This window comes from Glycine max, chromosome 17, assembly GCF_000004515.6.
Source record: "Glycine max cultivar Williams 82 chromosome 17, Glycine_max_v4.0, whole genome shotgun sequence".
NCBI classification, from domain to species: Eukaryota; Viridiplantae; Streptophyta; class Magnoliopsida; order Fabales; family Fabaceae; genus Glycine; species Glycine max.
This window is the reverse complement of record NC_038253.2, coordinates 35,645,094-35,668,752: the sequence shown is the minus strand read 5'-3', so window position 1 is coordinate 35,668,752 and position 23,659 is coordinate 35,645,094. Positions and strand designations below refer to the sequence as shown.

General features: G+C 32.1%; 1 pseudogene; it reads left to right on the top strand.

Moving 5' to 3' along the window:
* Positions 1-5,173: 5,173 nt before the first annotated feature.
* LOC106796704 (proline-rich receptor-like protein kinase PERK13) overlaps positions 5,174-23,659 on the top strand; it is a 71,882-nt pseudogene continuing 53,396 nt past the window's right edge.

The window sequence follows — 23,659 nt, the reverse complement described above, 5'->3', positions numbered from 1 at the left end:
GTTATGGCAACCCTAACTTTGTCAAGCAAGATCCTGCGAATCGCAACACGCAATAATTGTTGCATTAAAACATGGCAATCATGAAACTTCAAGCAAACCAACTTCAGATCATTGAGGGCTACAAGGTTTTTTATATTTGAAGAGTATCCTTGTGGAACTTTTACATTCTGTAGACATTGACAAAAACTTCTCTTCTCTGTTGTTGACATTGTGGGGCATGCTGGGGCCAGATATGTTCACCAACCTTGTGATATCGAATGCAACTTCTCTCGTATTCCCTTGTCAACCAAGTCTTGACGACATTTCAAATCATCCTTTGTCTTGCCTTTAATGTTAAGAAGGGTACCAATTAAACTATCATAAACATTTTTCTCCACATGCATAACATCTAGACAATGACGCACATGTAGATCAAACCAGTATGGAAGATCAAAGAATATTGATCATTTCTTCCACATGTTTGTGGGAGATGATGTCTTCTTTTGGGACTTCCCAAATATAGTTACAATGTCTTTTACCCGATCATGAACTTTTTTTACAGCTAATGGTTCCGGCGGACTTTCATTTTCCTGACTTCCGTTAAAAGCTTTTTTCAATCGTCGATACGGGTGAAAAGGTTTCAGAAATCTTCTGTGTTTGGTATATACTATCTTCTTTCCATATTTGAGTTGGATGAAGCTTGTGTTTTTCTCATAGATAAGACATGCATGATGCCCTTTGACACTGTATCCACTTAAATTTCCATATGTTGGAAAGTCATTAATTGGCTGCCTACACATCAATATCATTCCCTGGCTGCCTTGGACCCGCTATCATCATACACAGGGTAATGTATTTTCGCAAAATACACAACCAAGGAGGGAGGTTGTAAATCATCAGCAAAACAGGCCATGAACTATGGTTGGTGCTTAACTTACCATAAGGATTCATTCCATCCGAAACAAGAGCAAGCCTTAGGTTCCTTGGCTCGTCCCCAAAATTTGGATACAAACAATCAATTGTCTTCCATTATGGAGAATCAGCTGGATGTCGGAGTAATCCATCACTTTTTCTGTCATCTACATGTCATGTAAGGTTTTTTGCATCATGTCCATTAGTAAACAATCGCTTAAACCTTGGTATTATTGGAAGATACCAGCTGACCTTTGCAAGACGAAAATTTTTTGTGGTTGCATCATCACGTAATTCGTCATGCTGCATTTTGTATCGTGATACCCCACACATAGGGCACTGCTACATTTCTGCATACTCATTTCTGTACAATATGCAATCATTAGGGCATGCATGGATCTTCTGGTACTCCATTCCCACTGGACACAAAATCTTTTTTGCCTCGTAGTGATTTTTTGGCAACGTGTTATGTTTAGGAAGCATGTTCTTCAATAACACCTGCAATTCAGTGAAGCTTTTATCACTCCACCCAAATCTTGCCTTGAAGTTGACCAAAGCTAAGACTATTGACAACCGTGTGAAAGTTGTGCACCCTGAATACAATGGCGTCTTTGAATCACATTCTATGTTATCATACAAAGGTGCATGTGTTTTGTAACATCCCAATTTTTGTATTCTAGATTAAAAAGGATTTTTATTTATAAATAAATAGAGTTTTATAAAAATGATGAGATTTTATAAATAAATAAATAAGGAGATATAATTATTAATTAAAATAATGATTTGAGAGAAAATAAAAAGAGTATTTCATGTTTGATAGAAAATAAAATAAAGTTTGTTTTTATAAAATAAATAAATATAGAGCAAATAATAGGCTGAGTCCCTAGGTATAAATAGTTAAGTCAGGTGCCTCTTTTTGGCCTCATTTTCGTTTTTCCCCTTCTCCTCTCAAAACCCTTTCTTTTTCCTGCAGCCCACCAAACCTATCTCAGAAAAACGACGATCTCGGACTCGTTCACTGTTGGATCGTCGTAAAATTTGAGTATCACGTTCGAAACCCAATTCCGAACATTCTTACCGTTGGGAATTTCAAAATCATATCTGAGCTTAGAGGAAAACCCTTTGCATTGTAATATTTTAATTTCCCGTAGAAACCCAAAACTGTCTCGGTAAAACTACGTTTCCGGTTTCGTTAACCGTTGGATTTTCATTAAATTTGGATATGTTGTTCGAAATTTAATTGCGCACGCTTCCATCGTTGGGATTTTCGAGATAATGTTCGTGGAGGGAGAAAGAGGAATCACATGAAGACAGTATAAGTGGAGGTTTCAATCTCTTCTCCGTCTCTCTGACGTTTGGGAACTCTATCGGAGTAGTCGGAGGAATAACTGAAGGAATCTCAGAGAACCGTTAGAGATGTTACTATCGCTGGCTGAAGACACGTGAGTCCGCTCAGAGGTAAGGGATGAGTTTATCGCAATTGGGGGTTAGAATGAACATGTGTAGGGATCCTTAGAGAACTAAATTTGAGTTTATTTTGGGATGTTTATTGAATTATAATTTTTCCTTTATGATTATAAATACAATATTATTGTGTTCTATGTACCAATTGATGTCCTGATGAGAATTGATTGATAAACTTGAGTGCTCTTGATATCTTTGTGTTTAACCCATGATTTTGATTAATTAATTTTGATACAATTGTGAAAAACTATTTCAGAGGTTTTACACCCCATGTTGTGATAAAATCTTTTGTATAAATTGTTATGTTTAGGTTATGAAATAATGATTCAAACTGTGCGTATGTGATAAATTGAACATGTGACGGATAATGAAATATGTGTGTATTGAGATGAGATATATGTATTGAGTTGTGAACTATGAACTATGCAATCACACAATTGTTAGACCCTTTAAGGGCGACGAGTATTGTGATGAGATCCACTGTGGGAACCCGACGAGTTAAAATAATTTTGAAAACAATTGAGTAAATGTGTGTATTGCATAGTTCATAAGTAAAATGTATATGATTCATGAGGTGTGATAACATGTTAAATTGAGATTATATCATTGTGATTGAGATTAAGTGTATGTGATAAATTGAGTATGTATATGATTGAGATATATATGTGCATTGAGTTGTGAACTATGAATTGTACAATCACACGACCATAAGTCCCTTTAAGGGCGACGAGTTAATGCTAAGTCCCTTTTAGGGCGACGAGTTAATGCTAAGTCCCTCTTTGGGCGACGAGTTAATGCTAAATCCCTTTTTGGGCGACAAGTTGATGCTAAGTCCCTTTTTGGGCGACGAGTTAATGTTAAGTTCCTTTAAGGGCGACGAGTTAAAATTATTTTGAAAACAATTGAGGAGTTGTGTGTTTTGTACAATTCATAGATAGAATCTGTGTGCTAAAATGTTTTCTGGGTTGGACCTGAATCAGGAGGGAGAGGCCTTGACAGACTCTTCGGAGTGTAGGCCTTGGGGGTCACACGGTTTGAGTGCTCCTTTAAGCCTATGTTGATCCCATATGGTTAGAGCATTCTCGCAAAACACTGTGACCCTGACTGGTCTCCCTATGATATTATCTAGTGAGAGTGACTTGACTTACTATTGTGTGGTTTGTCTTGTCATGTACTCCTAGGCGCCCGACGAGGTTTTTCACTGACATGGTACCACATTGCATATAGGCTTGAGTCTTAGCATAACTGTTTCATACGCTTGCTAATTGTTTAATATGAAATTGATGTGTTATTATGTCTTGATCGGAGTGTGTGATTCCTGTGTATTGTGATTGATGATTGAAAGGTGTGATTTGATGGATGGAAAGTGTGATTGATGAATGACAAAGTGATGAAATAATGTGAGATATGCTAAGTAAATTGTATTTGGCTACTATATGTTATCTTGTTTCTCTCTAGTAGTTACGAATGTGATAACTCACTCCCGGTTTGCTGTTTGTGTTTGGATCCTGTGATGATCTTGACCTTTGTGTTCGGGAGAGCAGATGAATAGGTGGATGACTATGAAGAACCTCATGCTAGAGGACACGAGAACACCACGCTCTGATAGAATGTGACATTAGGATATAGGTTCTATATTAATTGTATGAAACTTAGATGGCCTTGTTTGAGCCGAGATGACTTTATTATTTATTTGGACAAGTTTGAATATGATGTAGAAGAAAGTGAATGTGAGCCTTTTACCCATTTGAAAGGCTTGTATTTAAAAAATTTAAAAAAATACTTTTAATTAATATTTGAATTTTTATTCCTTTATTAATATATATGTGAGGGGTAGAGGGTGTCACATGTTTGTTCAAAAGTGTCTTGTCCAAGATCACGGATCATGTCCTCTATACGATCTTCGGTGTCTTCATGTACCGGTTGAGTACGAGAAACAGTTGGAATGTCGGGCAATTCCCCATGCCATATCCATTTTGTGTAATTCGGAATGATGTCGTGACATATAAGATGTGATCTGATTTCATTTATTGACTGTCGTCTCCCATTCAAACATTGAACATATGGGCAAAAAAAATCTCCCCTCAAACTTTCAGCATTAAGTTGTGTAAATTGTAGAAATTGTTCGACCCCATTCCTATACTCGTCACTGATGCGTGATGCTTTCATTCAACTTCGATCCATCTTTCGTCTGTGCTATTGATCAAAATCATTAAGTTATCTATCATGTATGCTAAACTCACTTTTTTCATTAAAGGTGTGGCCCTATCCCATTCAGGAAAACATTTTTATAGTTGATTCAAACGTACAGGTAAAATCTCTTTCGAGTGATTTGACGAAATTTCGGCAGCATTTGGCATTGGTCTTCAGGTACACAAAAAGAAAGCGATGACATGCTGCATAATCACCGTAGTCAAATATGCACTCAAAGAACAATGTTAGATGCAGTATACCAAAATTTCAACAAATCATTCAAAAGAGAATTTACCTCTACGTATGAATCAACTATAAAAAAATGTCTTCCCAAACTGTCCAAACGGACAATTCAAGACTCAATGCATCGATTAATCCAAACTATTCGTATTAATCAGTGTATTGAATCTCAAACGGGAAACTAGGTTTCACTCATATTGCACGTAACTACGAATATAAAAGAATACTTATATTTCAACAAGGACGTACAATAAGCACAATACTTTCATAAATACATACATACCTCGAAAGATGCTGACTAACAACCACAATGAGTGCAGGGATGTAGTAAAATGGTACAGAAAATATGTATTTCTGAAGTCCTTGATATAATCTGTACCATGAATGGGGGAAACAATCAAAACAAGAAGTAAAACAATACAAAGGCGGGCAAAATTGAAGCTATTAAGCCTTATTCAAATGATTGAAAACCATGCAAGGCAACTATGTTGATATATTTATATCTAAAGCAATTATATAGGTTCAATGAGGTTTGTCATGTTCGATGCAACATGAAGTACTCTTCATCAATAGGGACAGTTTTGGTATGTTCAATGAGGTTTCTCATGTTTTAAAGACAAAATAACTCTATCAGCCTACATAGACATGCAACCACATTAGTAAAATAATCTTAACATTAATTAGGCTTTTACTTTCTGTACATAACTCTCATTTGTTGGATAAAAACAAATATAAAATACAAGATTCTATGTATAACATTGAGAAAAAAATCAATCAATCAATAATAAACTTTATTTTGACACAATTTACAAAGGATTTCTCCTAACTTCTATAGTAATTACTTATATCATAGACCTGATGAAGAAGGGTTGTTGGATTTCAAAGTTAGAGGAGGAGCAGTTCCTAATGGAGGAGTTTGTGAAGGCTTCGATGGTGGTAGTTACACTAGTGATGGTGGAGGTTGTGAAGGCTTTGTTAGTGGTGGTAGCACAAGTGAGGGTGGAGGGTATGTTAGGAGTGGAGAAGGTAGTGGATCATATGATCACAAAAGAAATAGGAGGAAGTAATAGATGATATGCAAGAAATTTGGTTGAGAATTGAGTTTGACTGAAATATTTAACGAATTGATTTCTGACTAATTCATGAGCAGTTTAGCTCACTTACAACCTTGCTTACTAGTAGGATTCATTCATTGGAGTAATAATAATTATATGTATAAGATATCAGTCTTAGAGAGCTTAAAGATGAAAGATGGATTTGTATTGATATGCTTCATTGTACAACAAACTATTATTATTAGGTAAATGCCATACTTATACAAAGTTTAACTTTTGTAACTAACTTAAATAATCAACAGATTTAGTAACTAAACATAAATGTCCTAACTACATTAATAACATGGTAAAATCCAGAATAAGGATAAAAAGATATTTTGGGGATTAAAAAAAATAATTGTGTAACCTCCCAATAAATAATTTGTAACAAATAATTTTTTCCGGAAATTTGTAACAAATAATTTTTTATCCTGGGAGAGAAATTTCACTTTCATATATGTCTTTCACTAAGTTTTCATACCAATCAGCATTTCTCTTTACTTATTCATTGCCTTGCTACATTTGATTTTCTTGTCTAATTGTGATGGCCACCAGGTGCTAATGGGCATTGTTATGTACAGCAGCCTATCCCATCGCCCCCCCTTGCAAACAACTATGGAAATGGGAATATGAGCATGCAACATTTAGGCGCTTCTTTCGACTCGGCTCAGTTCAAAAGTGTTCAAATAATTTTTACCTATGAAATGGTTATGGAAATGACCAATGCATTTTCTAATCAAAAGCTTATTGGGGAAGGAGGGTTTGGGTGTGTTTACAAAGGTTGGGTGCCAGATGGAAAAACAGTTGCAGTAAAGCAGCTTAAGGCTGGCAGTGGACAGGGAGAAAGGGAATTGAAGGCTTAAGTGGAGATCATCAGCTGTGTTCATCATCGACATTTGGTGGCATTAGTTGGTTATTGCATATGTGAGCGGCAAAGAACTGTTATCTATGAGTATGTTCCTAATGGAACACTTCATCATCACTTGCATGGTAATGTGAGTTTCACTTGATTTTTTCTTCGAAAATGATAATGGAGTTCGTGTTTTCTCTGTATTTCATTTGCTTCTCATCATCATATGTGTATTATTACAGAAAGTGGAATGGAAGTGTTACATTGGGCCAAGAGGCTAAAGATTGCAATAGGTGCTGCAAAGGGCCTAGCATATCTGCATGAGGACTGTAAGCATATCTGTATTTATTTTCGTCTCCCATAAGTGCTTATAAAAAAAGTTTAAATAGGATGTTACTGCAAAAAGACTATGCAAGAAGAAAGTGAAAAAATAAAATTTTTCTCTCTAAGACTGATGGAAAATAAAATAAAAAATGAAAGAAAATAAATATGAAGAAGATGCACAGTCTTGAATTAAATAACAAAATAGCAGTAGCAAATTAAATTTAATTGACAGCACATGAATAATGCATTATAACATACAATAAGCACAAGAAAAAAAATTAAGGGAAGAAAGATATAGCCTGGGTTGAAGCACGTAAACGCTATCCTTAGAGAGAAAACGCCCCCACTGCACGGGTAAGAAATTCTGATTGCGCTCCTCTCCCAAGATACGACAACCCGTTGGTTCCGATCGTGTGCAGCGAAAGGATCCCCGAACCTTATGAACACCAATGCTCTTGCTCTCACAAAAATTAAGTTTTGTATAGGAAAAGAAAGAGATAAATTTTTTACAGAAAGAAACCAGAGCTCTCAGTTTGTCATTTCTAGAAAAGAGGAAAGAGATATATATATATAGGCATTTTGCAACAACAAAATATGACCGTTGAAAATATGACCGTTGGAAAACCAACCTACAGTTGTCACAACAAATATAACAAACTAGTTTGACTCATTAAAACAAAATCTTAAGAGAATCTAAAATAAATATTATTTTATAAAATAGAATTAATATATATTTATAAATTTTAAATTAAAACACAAATATTTACCAACAAAATGATTGTGCAAATGTTGTGTAGAAAATCTGAACTGCACAATTTAATTTTAATTTCTGACAAATTTTAGGTGGAACGCGGATGGTTTAAGGGGGTTCAGTTAAACTCATTATATGATGTGTATAGGTTTTCAAGTGATGTGTTGAAATACTCCTTTTATCCTTGTCGAGTGAGTCATAATTTTCTGTTATCTGAAGACACTCCTAGCTACCCTTTCTCCATGAATTATGGGCCAACAATTTAATAATTCTTAATTTGTTATCCTCTCATCCCTTAACTTTGCTTGATGTTTGATGGATGTTACGAGAAGATTATGTACTGATGTATAAAAAATTTCTGAAGCAGAGAACTATCCTAAAGCCTATAAGATCTTACAAGTTACAATATGAATACCTCTTAGATGTCAATAGTGTTATGAAGTTCATTTCACGCTTTAAGAAAGATTGTTGTTACTTTTGAGTCACTTTATTTGTTTATGTTTCATTGTATCTTAAGGAGATCACATAATTATTGACTATGCTTCACTCTTCTGAACATTTCTCCGAACACCACTGTGTTTGTAACAACAAACAGAAGTAAATTTTGGGTAGGAGCTTAGCAACTATTCCAACTATTACAAATACAAAGTAGACATTTACAAGAGTGTGGCATATTTTCAACCTTTTTGAGGACCTAACTAAGGAATTACATAGCGCATGATTTTTTTATTCAATAGTGTTATGAAGTTCATTTCACGCTTTAAGAAAGATTGTTGTTACTTTTGAGTCACTTTATTTGTTTATGTTTCATTGTATCTTAAGGAGATCACATAATTATTGACTATGCTTCACTCTTCTGAACATTTCTCCGAACACCACTGTGTTTGTAACTACAAACAGAAGTAAATTTTGGGTAGAGCTTAGCAACTATTCCAACTATTACAAATACAAAGAAGACATTTACAAGAGTGTGGCATATTTTCAACCTTTTTGAGGACCTAACTAAGGAATTACATAGCGCATGATTTTTTTATTTAATAGGAAGACAACTGCCTGCAAAAAACTTCTGGATTTTTATATTTCATATTTCATTTCAAAATTTCTTATGTCAATGTTAATTTTTCATTTCTATGAATAACTAAAGTATTTTATCTATCTCTAGGCAGCCAAAAGATTATTCACAGAGATATAAAGTCCGCAAAAATACTTTTGGATAATGCTTATGAGGCACAGGTATGCATACATTTTGTTTTGGTCATGTACTATGCTGAAATTTGTTTTTCAATCTAGACACATTAGTTTTCTCTAAATACGAAGTCTGGATGGTAATTCACCCTTGTTTTAGCACAGGTTGCTGACTTTGGACTTGCGAGGTTAGCTTATGCTGCCAATACCCATGTATCAACTAGGGTCATTGGAACCTTTGGATATGTTTCCTTTTCCTGAACATAAAGAAAGGATACTACTGTATATAGATTATCATATTGTTTGGACAAGTCTATGATGGCACACCCCTGGGTGCACTGTTGCACCACTTAATATGAGCCATTGGATCAATTGGATGACCTGGTATAATCATATTCATAGTCTTCATTGATGCAGAAAGTTTTGAAGTGGCATTTAAAAGTTTCCTAGATGTTTTAGGTCGAGGCTCCTGAAGATAGGACAATTGATGGCATGTCTGCCGTTTTTCCCAATTATCTGAATATTGCTTATGCTACTAAAGATGTCATTGTTGACTCTTCCTTAGTTCTGAAACATTAAGATACTGATAGGAAACTCAGATCCAATTAACTCAGCAGCCAACAGTCCAACCAACCCAGCAACTACTAAGGCTGGGTTTGTTACTAAAAGCCCTCACAAGCATAATCTAAAAGGGGCAAGAGGATTTAGGAAAGAGAGTTAGGGGACAGAGAAAAGAAGGTCTAACGAGATTTGTTTCAATAGGAATTTTTGCAATGGGAGAGGGCACCAAAAGCCTTACAGTTTGTATTTGGCATTGTCTTTGTGACCAAAGGTTTTGCTTTGGCTTGGATATTTTGCTCTTACTATTCTATGTATCTTGTTACATTTTCTAAACAAAAACAGTCTATCTTCTCCTAATTTTCTTTGTGCATAATTTCTCTAGAAAACGTGTTTTTGTATTACATCATAATCCACAAATAAGTAAGAAATGCTCGCAACATAATTAAAAGGAGGATAACGCTAATCAATATCCAACTACTGGCTTTAGTAAATAAAGAAACCACCAAACTTTCATGAAAGGAAAAAACATAAAACAGGGGTACTTACCTTTGATGGAGACTTCACTGATGATCTTCTCGGGCGTTGGTTCCCAGAGATTGAAGACACAGAGGACCCAGTCAAAGCATGAGTGACACAGTGCGGGTGAGTTCAAGGGTCACTGTAAACACAAAGGCACAAATAAGCATTCAATCCATGAGGGTGACATACTCGAACACAAACATTTATATGCATTGTCATTCATCATCATTCTGAACTCTAAAGCAATAAACTTCATAGTTATATGCATCGCTAATCAAATCACCCAAGTATCAATCTGTGACACCCTCTACCCTCACAAATAACAAATACAAGGAAATAAAATCATGCGGAAATTATTTTTTTTAAAAAAAACATATTGACTTTAAATTGATTTCAAAAGATAAAGGGTTCACATTCACTAAATGAAAACATAATAGAAATTGTTCAAATAAAAACAACAAAGTTATTCCGGCTCAAAACAAGGCCGTCCATACTGAATGAATAATAAAAAGAACTAAAACAGAAAACATAACTCAACGATATTGTTTGCGGAAAAATATAGCATGCGAAATAATTCCTATGCCCCAATGTCACACTTATCAGAGCATATCTCTATCACAGATTAAGTCTCTTCGGCTCTAACATGGAATTCATCATATGATGGCTCACCTGAACAAATGACAATCAGCCCAAACACAAACACACACCGGGAATGAGTTATCACATTCATATATAATAAAATATTAGAGCATGTAAAACATATAGTGCTTACAACTGAATTTATATAATTAACACCGTTTCACAAAATCACACATATTATGCACATTCATTTAAGTTCGTCCACTCCAGAAAATAACATCAAACCATAATTGTTAACCCAATGAAAGACAAACACATGTGTTATGCAACAAATACTCTAGACTCAAGCCTACATGCAATGTGGTACCATTTTCCAGTGAAAAACCTCGTCGGGCGCCTAGGAGTACATGACAGGACATGCCTCACAATGGGTAAGTCAGGTCACTCTCACTAAGTGAAATTATAGGGAGACCAGTCAGGGTCACGCTGTTTTGCGAGAATGCTCCAACCATGTGGGATCGGCATAGGCTTACAGGAGCACTCAAACCGGATGACCCCCAAGGCCTACACTCCGAAGAGTCCGTCAGGGCCTCTCCCTCCTGATTCAGGTCCAACCCAAAAAAATATATTTGAACACACAGATTCTACCTATGAATTATGCAATACACACAACTACTCAATTGTTTTCAAAATCTCGAATGTATATATATATTTAAAATATTTTAACTCAGTGCGCCTCAAGTGATTAACTCGTCGGGTTCCCACAGTGGATCCCATCACAACTCATCGCGCATTAACTCGTCGCCCTTAAAGGGTCTTACAGTTGTGTGATTACATAGTTCATGGCTCACAACTCAAAACATACAACATCTCAACAATTATGTAATTCACAATCCATTACGTACTAAATGATTATCACTTACACACACAGTCTCAACCATAATTTCATAATAAAATAATTTATCGTATCTCATGCATCCTACACATATCATTCATTAGTAACATTTACTTGACACAACAAAAATATAGATTAAACCGAATATATTAATTCAACAAAATAAATAAATAAAAACATCTACAACAATTAATTTGAGATGTGGCATAAATAATTATGATTAAGCAATAATTTTACAAAAGTATTTAATTTATTATTATACATATATAACTAAATAAAATAAAATAATAATTTCACAATATTTAATATATTTCTACAAAGCAATAAAATAATAATTTCACAAAATATTTAATTTATTTCTCCAAAGCAGTAAAATAATAATTTCACAACAACATCTAATTTATTTTATATATATATATATATATATATATATATGTGCATAACATGAAAAGTAAAAAGCATGTGTATTCGTTGCTGCACTTACTAGGATAATATCTTTAATGAATAATATATTAAATATATATATTATTGCAAAGGAATATATGACTGCTCAAAATTCGTTTCTCAAATCAAGGTGAAGAAAAAACAATAACGTGCATATTCTCCGCACTTTAAAAGGAACGTTTAATGTTGGAATTTATTTATCAATTTAATATGCAGAAACAATAACGTATCAAGCATATTTGATGCACTTTAACGTATCAAAGTTTTCATTTTAATTGCTGCAGTTTTGTTATACTATTAAAACAAGCAATTATGTCATTAGTAATAATGCATATTGCACAAAATAAGTGTAATTTAAATAAAATATATTATTTCCAATTAAAGAGAACCTCTATAATAATTAATTTAAGATATAGCAAAAATAATTATTATTAAGGATAATTTTACACAGTATTTAATTGATTATTATACATATATAACATATATAAATGAAAAGAAATACAAATAATTTCACAATAATATTTAATTTATTTCTGCAAAACAATAAAATAATAATTTCATAACAATATTTAATTTATTATATATATATATATATATATATATATAACGAACGTAGATACAGAGCATGGAATTGCAACTTTAACAAAAGGGAATATACATATTGCATCGTAGTGTAGGTGGGAATTGCAGTTTCAACAAAAGAAATATATGCAAAGACACAGTACGCGTTATTCATAAATTTTTATTACAAAAAAAGGAATATAATTATTTGGGTCAAATTCTTTCATTCAAATTATAACAATTCACTGACACATTTCAAATTCTTTCATTCAAATTATAACAATTCACTGACACATTTAAAAAAGTAATTCACAAGCACAAAACAACAAATATTATACACGTTAGTTAATATACAAAAAGAATCCAGTAATAACAATTGCCACTTAAAAAAACTTGATATACACTAACACAAATATCATATCAATATACACTAAACCGGATCATAGAATTTCATGATAGAAGATATTACACTCAATTTAGCGTAAGAATTATTCAATTTGAAAGAATCATGAATTAACATTTTATAAAAACAACCCAAAATTGATCCTCTAGAGACCCCTATACATGTTCCTTCTTATCCCCAAGCGTGAGTAACACATCCCTTACCTCGAGGTAGTCGCTTAAATGTTCTCTGTTAGCAATGGTGGCGTCTCTAGTGCTCTCTAGAGCTCCTCCTCTGGTTGCTTTGTTAGGGTTCTTGTGCATCAGAAAAGAAAAAGGGGCAGAAGTGTTTTGTAAAAGCTGCTCTAGGTTAACATTTTGTTTATATAGTGGAGATTTATGACCTAATTATATTTTTATTTATTTATTTATTTATTAACTTATTACTGTATTATTTATTTATTAAAAAAAACGACTGTTACACAATCCACCTATCTCTAGAAAGATCAGTCCTTGTAGAAATGTGGATGGATAGAGGGCATTTGTTAAAGATTCTAAGGAGATTTGTAGAAGTACAAATGTTTCGAGGTCCCTAGTATACAAAAGGAAGTTTTGAAAAGATTGTAAGGAAGCAATCTTTCACGAAGAAGAACAAATTTCGAGGCCAAATGTTAAAGATTGTAGGAAGTTTTGTCACAACTCTACATGTGTTAGCAAACTCCTTTGTAACATTGCCAATTTCTAGAACTACAAATGGAAGAAATTTGATCCTCTCAGTCAAAGATTTTATTGTACCTCATATTACCCCGGTCTATAAAAAAGTAAAAAAATATATATTTTTTGTTAATTATAAAAAATATAGAATTATTATTTTCTTATTAAATTTTTCTTTTATTTCTAATTACTTGTAACACATATTAATGATTGTACTTCTTTTTTTTATAAAAGTGAATGAGATACTTGTAAATATATTAGAAATATAAGATTGATTTCTGGATGATTTTTTTTTCATTAAGAAAATACTAACAAGTTGATGAAGAGAAAAATCATATCAACCGGACAACCTAATTATAGTTATTTCTTACATAAATTAGAAAATTTCCTTCTCTAGTCTGACTTTTTATATATATATATATATATATATATATATATATATATATATATATATATATATATATTGACATGTTGACATTTGATGTGATTTGTGTGTCCTATGTCTGCCATGATATTCAATTCCTAGAAACGAACTTCAAATGTGCTTTGCTATACAGCCTGGTTATGGTTATTGCATTGCAATTTGCAGTCCTTGTTGTCAGAACTGAGAAGCATGGCCACTCCCTTGGTAAGGCTATGTTTGGACTACAGTTTGGAACTAAAGTTTGGATAAAAACTCTACTCTTGCTTCTATTTCAAACTAAGTTTCGAAATATAATTACAATAAAACTTAGTTTTAAATCAGGTTCAGCTGAAAATTAAACAAGATATAGTTCTGCAAACCACAAATCTATAATGCATATAGGTCGGCCCAAAATCGGAGGTATAGTTTCATTAATATGACAAGACATATAAGTTTAGCAGCTTAATTAAAATTGCTCCTCTTCCTCCTTTTCTGGCCAATCAAATATACAGAGCATACAAACTAATTTTTCAGTGTCGTAAACTGTTATATGCAGATAAAGACCAAAATGGAATTTGACTAGATTTTGTAGATTCTGTCTTGATGTTGATGTTATCAAGACAAGGACATAATATACATCTAGAACTGATATACAACTAGTTGTTGCTACTAAAGATGATCTCTGGTATGATGGACCTCATTAACATTAACCAACATACCAATATGACCTTCACAATAAATAAGAAAGTATACTTGCTCATTTTAACAGGCAATCACAGTTTTTTATAGTGTTTTACTAAATGATCCATGAAAAGCTGACCTTGCCTAGTGGGATAGGCTTGGTACTTGATAGTTCTTTGTATTAACAATAACAGATGATCAAACACAATACCACTTTAATATATCCATTGATATTTTAAAGTTTTCTTAATTTCATGACCCACACCACAAAGAGTTGAGAGTTCAGAAATAAGAAACCTAGAAAAAAGGTTAAAAAGAGGAGAGGAACATTAGAAAGTTAACAACAATAGAATCAAGAATCTCACACCAGTGTTAAAAATTAACCTACAAACCTTAAAAGCAAATCTTCGAATTGCAATTTCCCCTGATCTGAATTGTGGATAATCCTTCAAACTAGAAATGACAAATGATCTCCCAATCTGTCCAAATTGACAAAGATATGGGTAAGTAAAGTAATAGGATAGAAATAATTATATCATCATATGGAAACACGGATTGAAGTTACGCCCAATAGAAATGTTAATGACGTTGCAAAAATCATGCACATGAAGAGAGAGCACCTTGTATTAATCAAGGAAAAACTAGCATAAATCAACTCTTGAGTAGCAAATACCGGACAAAAACTTGTATAACTTTGACAAGTACTTAAAAATGTAAAATTTGAAAAACTTATTGTTATACCAAGAAGAAATGCAGCTCCAGCACCAACAATTGCACCTATAGAGTCAGCAAGGAATCCCACTAGAAGCCCAAAAAGATAACCTCCACCAAGCTGAAAAAAGGACATATTAGGTAAAGTGACAACAAATTGATTTTTGGATTTCCTTTTTCCAACCAATTTTTCTTCTACAACAGATATTGTAATGGAGAAAGACAATCTTATTTAAATTTAATACGTAATATTATTATGAGTGATAAAATTTTATCTTTAAATATTTTATCTTTAAATTTTTCTATTTGTTTCTACAATGCAAGACCAGTTCTCCATTTCAGTTTTCAGCTAGATTCTGCCACCAGTGACAAGAACATACACCTGGTCACGAAGTACTACTACCATGCAAATCCTACCAATACCTCAAATGTGGCACACAATTTTTCAAACAAAGTTATTAATGGAGGGATTACTAGGGCCAGAAAACATCTGATTAGAGGGAAAACAAGTAAATCATTCAAACATAGCTCTCGAGGAGAAGAAGCAAGGTTACGCGCGACTGAGAGCTCTCGAGGACAAAGATAGCTAGGTTAACGTTATTATTAGTCATTTCGGGAATAAAAATAAGTAAATCATTCAAAGACGGTCAAAAGGAAAAGGTCATTGTTGTACACTAATACAACTATGAGGGTCTTTTCTATCCATCGCAATAATTATTAAACTCGCCTTCTAAGACGGTCATTCAATAACCGGCGTGTATGTAATTTTTAAAATTACAAGACTACCATCGCGTTACCTTCAACGACATTTTTTATTTAACCATCATAATAAGTCTGTCGTAAAATACAATAGTGTCAGTAAACTGCAGGGCCAAAACACAAGATCTCAATGGTGATTCAATTATTAATTTATTTTTGTAATCCTTTTAACAAGTGCATGCGTAAGTATCTACACTCAATCATATATTTTTTTATCGGTCCTTGATAGAGAAGTCACACATCAAAATAAGAAAGATCAAATCAAGAATTTATGATTGAGAAGATCAAAATAATTTTTTTAAATAGGGAATTTGCAGTGATATCTCGATACAAATGATAATTTGTTCGTATAGTTTTTTCATCTGCAGTAATTGCTATCAAATGCTCTATTTATTCTTGTTTTCCTTCTCCCCAATAAAAACCCATAAAATTTTAGTATGGACGCACCAATATATATGGACATTCATACATATGTTATCACGAAAGCATATCGATAGGGTGAGTAAAAAATAAATAAGTTCACCTTCTTTTTTCCCGTTATTTACCATTTAGTTTATTTGCATGTGTTTACATTTGCAACACCCAACACTTGAGTCATCCACAACCTCACCTATCAAAGTATCTTTAATTCTTTATGTTTCCCTTTCCAGCAACCCTTCGACACTCCACAAATCCAAACTGCCATCCAAATGTAGGTGGTTCATAACCATAGTCCCTTTCCCTTAGCTAACTATGATAAATTACCATCTTTGATAATTAATCTCCATCATTATAGGTGATCAATCCTTATCTCATTAACTTCGGGTACAAGATATCGTATTCAACAATAAGTTAATGCCACCAAAAGATATTTATATAACGTTAAAGCTCCAAGAACAAAACTAGAAACAGTGAAAGTACATCAAAAACAACAATCATAGTGAGAAATTTTCCAAACACACTTTGTGTCCCCGCCTATATATACCTATACGTCTATGTATTACTGTCCTTAAAATGGCCTTTGAATCTGCTCAAAAGCTATGATAAAGGGCAAGACAATTTTTCTTCCATGTCTTTAATTTTTTCGGATAAGGTCGCCGCCTGCTATATCCTCCAACATTGTCAAAGAAATTTAAGTCTAATGATTTTCTTTTTTTGGTACAGGAATTTAAGTCTAATGATAAATTGATATACAAAATACTTGGAGGTAAGTCGTAAATATTTAATGGCCCCCAAAACAAATTAACAATCAAATTGAGACAGCTAAATAATGGTTGAATGATAAGATGAACATAACCAATCATTGTCAATTGTTGTCCCTTCAATTTTAAATCAACCAAATTTGTTATATATGAAATTCCAGTCTCTTTCGTGATGATAATGACAACTGTCTTTCTTCAACAATATACATTGTTATATTCCACAATCTTGTCTCGCTCGCTCACATTCACACACAGGTGACCGCCCAAGTTTATTATATTGGGGTTTCATTTACTCCGCAAGTTTGTGATAAAGGTATTATGTTAGGTTAAAATATGAATAGTTTAAGAGTTGAATTTTAATAGAACGTTAGTATAAAGATTTTTCAATTATTAACGTGTTAAAATTACTTCTTTTTTATCCTAGGTAAAAAATTATCAGTGTTTTCAATCCATTGAATCATAAATTAATCTTATTTGCGGTATTTGACTATCGTCGATAAAAAAAATTTACACGATAAAGTTAATTAATTTGTAAGTAAATTTTAAACTAAATATTAAAAAAATATAATAATTATATCTTACATGATAACTTATAATTAAAGAGAAATATATATATATAAAAAAGAACTTTTTACACTATTAGTATATTCTAATTAAGTTTTTATACACCATCTGACCTAGTTTGAATCTTGGATATATAATTACATCGAATACATTGAATACTTAGGGCAAGAATTTTACTACTAAGCACTCTGATCTAATCAAATAAGATTATCTATTTGGCTCCTATAAAAGATATTTGTGGTTTAAAAAAAATAAGTTGTTATACACCCCGATATGGAGTAAACAAACATGTCTATAGTGGACTATATATTGACTACAAAAGAACCCTAGTGTATATTGGATGAATGAGGCTTCTGAGTAGATTGAGGTTTCAGATCTTTTGAATTTGATTGCTTCTCTAGTAAAGTTGAGACTATGAAAAAATGACTAAATACCTATTAAAAAAATACTTTTGTGCTCAAGTCAATAGAAATTATTCCACCAAAGTATCTATATATATTAAATGTTTATATAGTATAATGAGTTAATTTTATTTATAGAGGTTTAATTAAGATTGGTTGAATTTCCAAGCATGAGGTCTAATGCCTAACTTGAACAATAATTTTTTGTCATGGGGTGGATCACAACAAATTAACTTTGTTTTAAGTCGAAGTTTCATAAAAATATGTTAGAAATCTTATACCTAATGTTTACCTCGATCAACACTTGTTGCTTTAACTAATTCAGTGATTAGATTGTTTGGGCCAAAAGGGTCGACATTATATACAGAGTAGCCCTAGACCCAATCTGTCTCATAATTAACTGTCATGTAAAACGAAAAAATAAGTTTCAAAATAAGTTTTATTTTAGCTTGAAGACCAAAACTCTCCTCAATCTCTTAATTAGACATTCCCATTATTAAAATATATGATAATTTCAAGTTAATTAGTCCCTGAATTTAGAGCCTAACTTGAAATCCCTAAACACTCTCAAGGATCAAATTGACTATTTTGCCTATCAATTTTTATGAACTTCAATATATAATATAAGTTTGACAACGAAAGTTCGCTATAAAAACTTTGACCTATCATAGTCTAAAGACTTCAATTATTCTAAAATCCCACCACCAGCTATTCGCAAGATGTTCTCCTGCTTCTGTATAAAAAATTGCAACAGAGCTACAGAGTCAAATGAAGCTTATAAAAAGACCAAATTATGGTTGGAAATTGTATAAAGCTTCCAACTGTTGCGTAGAAACATTCATTTCTGTTCAACTACTCTTTCAAGGCAAAAACCTATAAAATGACTATTTATTTAAATGCATTTAACATATTTGCATTGGTTGGTAACACATATAGTGCTAATAAGTCCACAAACTGCATATATGCAACGAGTAAACTTTCAGTATTCTTGCAGTACACTGACCTACTTCTTTCCATTTACTTCTTTATATTTATCCTTTTAATTTATCTTTTTTAAAAAAAGATCATTCGTGTTCTACACTGATCCAACGGAATGGAATACTCACTAGAAGAGATGGGCTCCAAGAAGGGGTTTTCAAAAATCTTCTTAGGTCACGTCCAAGTGTGGACACTTGCAAGAATTTTGACATTGAAATAAAAGCTCCCAAGAAATTATAGGAACCCTTGAGAGTGTAGATTAACTAGCTCTCACAATTATTTCATCTTAATTAATAATCACAAGTTTAAATCTTTAATATGTAACTACATTAGTGTTCAAAGGAAGAATTTTGTTCTTCAAACTAGTTCTAGCAGCTCGAATCAAGATTATATTCAATTGTAGTTATAAAAAAGACAAGAGAATTAAAAGTAGAACGTGTATTTAGTTTGTGTTGTAAGGGGACATTTGTTTTAAGGTATAATACTGTATTTTCTGCAGGAATCATATATTTAAGAATATTAGTTAGAATGATATTTCAGAAAATATTTTAAAAAATTGTTTGGTTAAATTTTAATATTTCTAGAAATATTTTTTAAATTAAAAATAATTGAAATAAAAAATGAGTTAAAATGGAAGTTATAAGTGGGTTTAAAAAAATAATTGTCCACATTCTCATGGAAATACATGCAATTTACCGACCCTCACCATGGGAATAAAAATGGAAAAAAAATCATATGTTATAATCACTTTTTCGGAAATGAACATACTCAAATCTTTTTTAAAACTGAGAATATTAATATTTCCAAGTTCATATTTCCATAAATAAATATGAACTTAAAAACACATTTTTAAAACTTAAAAATTTGAAAATGAAATTAGTTTTCAAGAAATGAAAACAAGAAATAAAAATAAAAAATATTTTCTCTAACCAAAACAATCCCTTATATTTCCAAGTTCATATTCCCATAAATGAATTTTTAGTCCGTGAAGTAAACGCACTCTAAGAGTCATGAGTTGATTCTTCATTAACGTTAGATTGATAACACTCGTACCAAATAAAAGGAAAACTGAAGAAAGATTGATTCATAGAAATTGAAATGAAAAAAAAAATGATTATAAAAGTGAAGGTTCGAGCAATATATTCTTTAGAAGAAGGCTAACGACAAACTAGCTAGAAACAAAATAAAATTAACTATTGACTTCTCATCAAGAAGTTGAATATGGAAGAAAGAATGATGGAAGAAAAGACCTTCCGCGAGACAACCTTTAAGGTAAATTAAGCAGGACATGATGAACAGTCTTGAAATGTTGCATAGTAGGTCAAGGAACTATAACTTATTTGTTGGGTGGCATAGCTAATATCTGGACAGGTTGTAGTTAGATTGAGAAGCCAGCCATCCAATCAACCTAGCTACAACTACAAATGCCTCACAACTAACTCATTAGAGAATTAACCTGAGATACTTCTAGAGGAACCAAAGTAAAAACTGAGGAAATCCTGAGGGTATGTTTAAATACCCGTTTAAGAGTTTAAGAAAATTAGTTGGTAATTAAAGGTTGGTTCATTTGATTAGAAAGAAAACAAAAAAGAAGAATAAATAGTAAAATGATGTTTTTATATTTTATTTTAATTTCAAATTTCATCATAATTCACTTTCATTTCATTTATTTCCATCACTCTACCAAATAGACCCTAACCCTGTGTTTGGATGATGCAATCTAAGTGGGTAATGTAATTTTTAAGATATTTTAATTACTACTCACTAAAATGCTTCATTGGGATACTATAAAACTAGAATTTAAAGAATTCCTCAGCATTTCAATTCTTTGTAAAATTCAGAATTTGAAATTCCACTAAAATAGGTGGAATTTGTGAAATTCCGCATTCTTCATCTCTCCATCTTCACCTAAACAAAATCCTAACCCTCCACTGTTCATTTGACACTTGCTTCTCTTCAGCGAACCTTTCCCACCAAATTTTTGATCTCTATCGATCATCTCCATATTCTCTCTTGGAGATCCAAATTGCCAACAAACAACGTTGAACCAAACCCCTGACAAGAGAATCAGAGACAAATATGTTTACGAAAAGAGTTGAAAATTACCAAAAAAACCAAACTGTTGGTCAGAGATCACCACGAAGGAGGTGTCATATGACGATACCACGAAGGAGGTGTCATATGACGATACATCATCTTTGATTGTTGAAAGTGAGGAGAAACATTGCTGAGTTTTGGTAGTTATGTGCGACAGAGAGAGAAAGTGAGGAGAGAGAAGACAATTTTAAAACAAAAATTGTAGTTATTTATAATTAGTTACTATGAAAATTTCAAAATTAATAATCCAAATAAATTAATTTAAAATTGAATGGCATTTCATCGCTATTAATTGAATTGATGAGTATTTCGAATTCTATGATGTTTTAAAATTCCTCATTCAAATGCATGACTTATTAAATCATAAGTGTTTAGTAAAAATATTTGTTGAAATAGGTAAAAATGTAAAATGATAAAAAATGAATATATAAATTTTAATTTTTTTATGAATAAAAATATTTTTGAGGTGTTATAATTTTAGTTTTTAATTAATTAATTTTATAATGTAATTTTTATTTATAGATGAAGTATTTTTATTTCATTTTTAGTTACAATCATTGCATTTTTTTCGTATTATTTATTCTACTATTAATCTTATATTATATTTTAAAGTGTTTTTAATCAAGTTTTAAATAAACTTAAAAAATATACAATTAGTAGACATTATATTTTTATTATGTTAATTAGTATAATAGTTAACGTAAAGACAAATATCATAAGAAGGGGGTTCAATTATGATTTCAGAAATTTTTAAAACCTTTTTAACTTATAAGAAAGTTTGTATAAAACACTTTTTAGAAAGCATATAGAATATTTTTCTCAAAACCTATCAGACAATGTAAACAAATTTTTAGAAAAGACAAGACATTTGTTTTTAAATCTAAAAACAAATTCACATCCTTGGGTTAGTTTAAAACTTCAAAGAAAAGCAAGAAAGATTTGTAGACACAAGAAGTTCTATAATGGTTCATCTCTACCATTAAGATTACTGTTGGACAAGTGACCTCAATAACTTAAGAGAGGGGTAAATTAAGTCTTACAAAATTTTCCACTAACAAACTTTTAACTACCCTCTTTTTAAATGATAGGCTCATAATGCAGAAGAAGAAGCAATAATCAATTTAATAATGTTCTTTAAATGTGAAAGACAAAATTGATTGCAATAAAATAAATAAGATAAGGGAAGAGAGAAATGCAAACTCAATTTATACTGGTTCGACCACTTCTCGTGCTTACATTCAATCCTCAAGCAACCCACTTGAGATTTTCCACTAAATCCTCTACAAACTTTGAACACACCTTGGGATCCTCACCCTTGTATTCAAGATTATCCAAGAGATAACCTGTCTCTTGATTACAATTCTCACAATCCAAGAGACAACCAGTTTGTTGATTACAACTGACTTTCTGATATGAACAGAAAGATTTCTCTCCTTTAGAGTGGATGATACAAATTGAAGATCCTAGAGGAATTTCTCTCTTTTAGAGATGATAATACAATTTGAAGTTCCTAGATGAATTCTCAATAAAATTGCAAGTGTTTGTCCAAGAGTTGTTGGAAGAGCATTTGGAAATTGAGTTCTCTTAGAATCTCTCTCTTGTTTTTCGAAGTCAGACACACACATATATAGGTCCTTTGTGCATTTTCAAAATAGTTTGAAAATATGTGTCTTTTCAAAAAACTTTTTCTAAAATTCTTCACTGGTAATCGAGGTAATCGATTACACGGTTATATTTTGAAGGGTCATGACTTTTCAAAGTGTTTTCTGAAGTGTCATTGCTGGTAATCAATTACAAACATTTGGTAATCGATTGCATGATTCAAAATTCAAATTCAAAACCCTTTTTAAAAGCTAATTTTCAAAATTATCTTCTGGTAATCGATTACACTGCCTGGTAATCAATTACCAGAGCCTTGAATTAATCTTGAAATAATGCTTGTTTGTTAAATCAACTTTGTATTAATCTTGAAGCAATGTGTAACCTTTGAATGTTTGTTGAAGTAATCTTGAAAGCAACCTTGTGTGATTATTTTTTGACATCATCAAAATCATGTATTTATACATTCACAATTACGTCAAATTCATAGCAAACCACCAAGTTTCACTAACTTCACATGAATTACAAATATCGTTCACTGTCACTTCTAACTCTTACACAATCAAGTTCTACTCCAAGTTTGACAAAAACTCAGTATTCTTTGTCCTACCAAGCAAATGTTGTCTCCAAAAAAATCAA